This window comes from Arachis duranensis, chromosome 1, assembly GCF_000817695.3.
Source record: "Arachis duranensis cultivar V14167 chromosome 1, aradu.V14167.gnm2.J7QH, whole genome shotgun sequence".
Taxonomy (NCBI): Eukaryota; Viridiplantae; Streptophyta; class Magnoliopsida; order Fabales; family Fabaceae; genus Arachis; species Arachis duranensis.
In genome coordinates, this window is record NC_029772.3 from 82,018,452 (window position 1) to 82,024,074 (window position 5,623).

Sequence of the window (5,623 nt, forward strand, 5' to 3'; positions counted from 1 at the left end):
GCTTGATTGCGGCTTTCTGAAAGGCGTCCAATCCTTCTGGAGCAGGTGGAAGATCTAAGGCTCGCTGAATGGCTTCTTCTGTAATAGGGACTTGCTTCTGACGTATATAGACAGACTGCAGGGTTGGCAGGTGGAAGTTGGAGTAGAACTCAACTACCCAAGAAAGATTGACCTGTCATGGCTATCTCTGTAAAAATCCCAGTGTCTTTGTGCAATTTGCGGCTCAACAAAGGCGGCAATATGAGGCGGAAGGATGAGAAGGTGTTCGTTGTTGTAATTCCGAGCTGCCAGAATAGGAAACATCTGCTCACAGTAGTGATTCGGGAATCGTGCAGTGTCCTTTGCTGGGAAAGCTCTCTCCTTTTCATCAACCTTTATGATCCTTTTAATTCTTTTTGTTGAGGGCTTGACTGCAGTTGAAGAAGGTTCTGCCACTAACGCTCTTTTTGTTCCTTTCCTTGTTGTGGGTTTGGGGTAGCTTTCTCTTTGCCTTTCTTAGTGGCCATTCTGAAAAAGAGAAGAGAAAGTAAATTAAATTTAAAGAGATAAAGCAAGGAAGAGGGTTGAGTGAGTGATAGTCAATGTACGGTAAAGATGAATGAAGGAAACACATGGTCATGACAAATGTGAAAAGTTCATCAAAGGGAATAAAATAAGTGCATTAGAGGGTAAGTAGATGCAAGATGTTTATTGGCATGCTGGCAAGGGCATGGGTAGCATAGATCAAGCATCACTTCGTAACAAACTATCACGTTTGTATTGATAATTAAATTCACTTAATATAATAATAAAGGAAATTTGTGAAAAGCAGGCATTAAGTAGTAGAATAGAATAATGTAGAAAAGTGCATGATGCCATATGGGCTTTCTCACAAACACATAGCATGCATGGTAACTAAGGTATGAAAAGTATTAGATTAAACATGCAAGCAACCCTAAAAGAAATATATAATTGTCAAATAATATTTTTAACAATTCACAAGCAAAACAATGACCCAAATAAATTCCAACACCAATTAAAAGAAAGAAGAAAAGAAAAGGGGAAGAAAATATGGATAGTGAAAGTAATAGAAAAAGAGAAGAAAAAAAATAATATATAAAATTAAGAAGAATAATAGAAAAGTAGGGGGAGAAGAAGAAAAGGAAACCTTGTTAATGGGGGAGAGAGAGAGAGAGAGAGAGAGAGAGAGAAGGAAGAAGGAAGAAGAGAAAATAGGATTTGGAGAAAAGAAAGATAAGATAGTTGGCAAATCAGGGGTGCTATGCGGCGCAGGTGACGCGGCCGCGTGAGGCATGCGGTCGCGCGACTTGCGCTTATACTGATTGACACGATCGCATTGGTCACGCGGTCGCGTGACCCATTTGATGCTACTGGCGCGAGGGTAGCCTCGCACTCGCACAACTCTCTGTTCGAAATATTATATTTGCCAAGTCTAGGGTCACACGATCACATGGGTTATGCGATCGCGTGGGTGGTCATTAAAAGGCTATGACGCGGACGCGTGAGCCATGCGTCCGCGTGGAAAGAATTGGGCGTTCAGCACCAAGCCAGCACCACTCTAGCACAACTTTCGGTCGTGCACCCATTTTACGTCGAATTCAAGAGCACGCGGCCGCGTGAGTGACGCGGTCACGTGGGAGGATTTGTGCCATTGGCACGCCTACAGCCACGCTCCTGTGTGACTCTCTGTTCGTTTCTTAATCTTTCCAAACCACCTGCGACGCGAATGCGTCAATGATGCGGTCGCGTCGCGTAATTTTTTTAATTTTTAATTATTATTTATTATTTATTTTTTATTTTTTAAGCATGTAAATGCAGATGCACAAAATGTACTAAGAAAGAGAAGAGTTATTGAATATGAAAATAAAAACAAAGAAAGGAACGATCATACCATGGTGGGTTGTCTCCCACCTAGCACTTTGCTTTAATGTCCGTAAGTTGGACGCTCCACTAGCTCAGTCTACGGCTATGTGGGGATCTTCCAAGAGAAAGATCTCAAGCTCCATATTTTTCTTTATCTTCTCGCCATGGTACAGCTTTAAACGATGTCCATTGACCTTGATAAGTTCGGAGCTAGAAGGGTGACTTAGGTGATAAACTCCGTACGGTTCGGCTTTCTCTACTCTGTATGGACCTTCCGATCTTGATCTCAACTTGCCTGGCATGAGCCTCAGTCGAGATTTGTAAAGGAGGACTAAATCTCCATGTTGGAATTCTTTCCTCTTGATGTGCTGATCATGTATAGCCTTCATCTTCTCCTTGTATAGTCTTGAGTTCTCATAAGCTTCTAGGTGAAGGCTTTCCAGTTGTTGCAGTTGTAATTTCCGTTCAGCTCCGGCTTTCTCAATTCCCATGTTGCTCTCCTTTACTGCCCAAAAAGCTTTGTGCTCTACTTCAACTGAAAGATGACAAGCTTTTCCATAAACTAAGCGAAAAGGGCTCATCCCAATGGGTGTCTTGTATGCTGTTCTGTATGCCCAGAGTGCATCTTGTAGCCTGGTGCTCCAGTCTCTTCTATGAGGTTTGACTATCTTCTGCAAAATACGCTTTATCTCTCTGTTTGACACCTCGGCTTGCCCATTACTCTGAGGATGGTAGGCAATTGCAACTTTATGAATGATCCCATGCTTCTTCAGTAAACCTGTTAGTCTCCTGTTACAAAAATGGGTGCCCTAATCGCTCACGATTGCTCGTGGTGATCCAAAGCGACAAATAATGTGGTTTCTCACAAAGGAAACAACAGTGTTAGCATCATCGGTACGAGTAGGAATGGCTTCCACCCATTTGGAAACATAATCTACAGCTAACAGTATATAGAGGTGGCCATTAGAATTTGGAAATGGACCCATGAAGTCAATGCCCCAAACATAAAAAATTTCACAGAAAAGCATAATTTGTTGAGGCATTTCATCCCTCTGGGATATATTACCAAATTTTTGGCATGGGAAATAAGATTTACAAAATTTAGCAGCGTCTTTAAAAAGAGTAGACCACCAGAATCCACAGTCTAAGATTTTTCTAGCTGTTCTTTGAGGGCCAAAATGTCCTCCATTCTCAGATGAGTGATAGGCCTCTAAAATGGACTGGAATTTTGATTGAGGCACACATCTTCTAATTACCTGGTCAGCGCCACATCTCCATAAATATGGGTCATCCCATATATAATATTTAGACTCGCTTTTCAGCTTGTCTCTTTGATGCTTAGTAAAGTTTGGAGGAAAAGTGCGGCTGACTAGATAATTAGCTACAGGTGCATACCAAGGGATTACCTCAGATACTGCTTGTAGGTTATCAAATGGAAAATTATCAGCTATAGGAGTGGAGTCATCTTTAATGTGCTCAAGGCGACTCAAGTGGTCTGCCACGAGATTCTGGTTACCACTCCTATCTTTTATTTCTAAATCAAATTCTTGTAGTAGCAGTATCCAACATATAAGCCTTGGTTTGGATTCCTTTTTAGCTAATAAATACTTTAGAGCTACGTGGTCTGAATACACTACTACTTTTGTACCAAGTAAATAGGCTCGGAATTTATCCAGAGCAAAAACAATAGCAAGAAGCTCTTTTTCAATAGTAGTGTAATTGGACTGAGCGGCGTCTAAAGTTTTAGACGCATAAGAAATAATGAAAGGATCCTTACCTTCACGCAACTGGAACCGCCTCATTTGGACCTCTGTAGCTCAAGTTATGGTCGTTTGAGTGCGAAGAGGTCGGGCTTGACAGCTTTACGGTTCCTTCATTTTTTCATGAGTTCTCCCATTTTGCATGCTTTTCTCCTCACTTCTTCCATCCAATACTTGCCTTATGAACATGAAATCACTCAACAAACACATCAAGGCATCAAATGGAATTAAAGTGAATTAAAATCACCAATTTTAGGGTCTAAAAAGCATGTTTTCACATTTAAGCACAAATCAAGGGAGAATTGCAAAACCATGCTATTTCATTGAATACATGTGAGAAAATGTGATAAAATCCCCCAAAATAAGCACAAGATAAACCACAAAATCGGGATTTATCAGTAAGGTAAACCAGAAATAACATCCACCTTTGCTGGATCTACAGAAATGCCAGTATTAGACACAACATGTCCTAGTACAATACCTTATTTAACCATAAAATGACATTTTTCAAAATTTAATACAAGATTTGTACTGACACATCTATCTAATACTCTAGATAGACTATCTAAGCAAAGGCTAAAAGAATCACCATAAACACTGAAATCATCCATAAAAACTTCCATACAGTCTTCAATAAGATCAGAGAAAAGACTCATCATGCACCTTTGGAAAGTAGCTGGTGCATTGCACAAGCCAAAAGGCATTCTCTTGTAAGCATAGGTCCCAAAAGGACAGGTAAAAGTAGTCTTTTCTTGATCCTCAGGAGCTATATGAATCTGGAAATATCCTGTATAACCATCTAAAAAGCAATAATGTAATTTACCTGACAGGCGATCCAGCATTTGATCAATGAATGGAAGAGGATAGTGATCCTTACGAGTGGCTTGATTGAGACGCCTGTAATCAATGCAGACCCTCCAGGCGTTCTAAACTCTGGTAGCTATGAGATCTCCATACTCATTCTTTACTGTAGTGACTCCAGACTTCTTGGGTACCACTTGTACTGGGCTCACCCATTCACTGTCTGAAATGGGGTAGATAATATCTGCCTCTAGTAGTCTGGTCACTTCCTTCTTGACAACCTCTAAGATAGTGGGGTTCAGTCTTCTTTGGAGTTGACGAATAGGTCTTGCTCCTTCTTCTAAAAAGATTATGTGCTCACAAACGTGAGGGTTGATACCTACTATGTCTGCTAAACTCCACCCAATTGCTTTCTTGTGCCTCCTTAGCACACTAAGTAATTGCTCTTCCTGTTGAGAAGTGAGGTCTCGTGCAATGATAACTGGAAGCTTCTGCTTGTCTTCAAGGTAAGCATATTTAAGGTGTGGAGGAAGAGGTTTCAGCTCTGACTTCTGTTCATGGTCAGGCTCTGAATTATCTGGAGCTGGTGGCAGTGGTAGAGTACTTTCTTTGTCCTCTGGGAATGTCCCCACACTTGGACCTTGTCCTATGTACTTCTCTTCAAACTCCTCTAGGTGAACTTCAGCTACGGTTTCATCTATGATGTCACACTGGAGGATAGAGTGATCTTCTGGAGGGTATTTCATAACTCCATTCAGATTGAAGCTTACTACTTGTCCGTCTATTTCAAAAGAGTATGTTCCTGAGAAAGCATCTAATTTGAACTTCGAGGTCTTCAAGAAAGGTCTTCCGAGTAGGATTGATGATGGCTTCTTTGAGTCATGTTGGGGCATCTCCAGGATGTAAAAATCAATGGGGAAAGTTAGACCTTTAATGCCCACTAATACATCTTCAGCAACTCCAGCCACTGTAATAATACTTTTATCTGCTAACACAAAATGAGCTGCCGACCTTTTTAAGGGAGGGAGCCTCAAAGCATCATATACAGATAAGGGCATTATACTAACACATGCTCCTAAATCACACATGCAGTCAGAAAATATCACACCTCCAATGGTACAGTTAACCATGCATGGACTTGGGTCACTACATTTTTCAGGTATATTTCCCATTAAAGTAGATATAGAACTTCTTAAAGA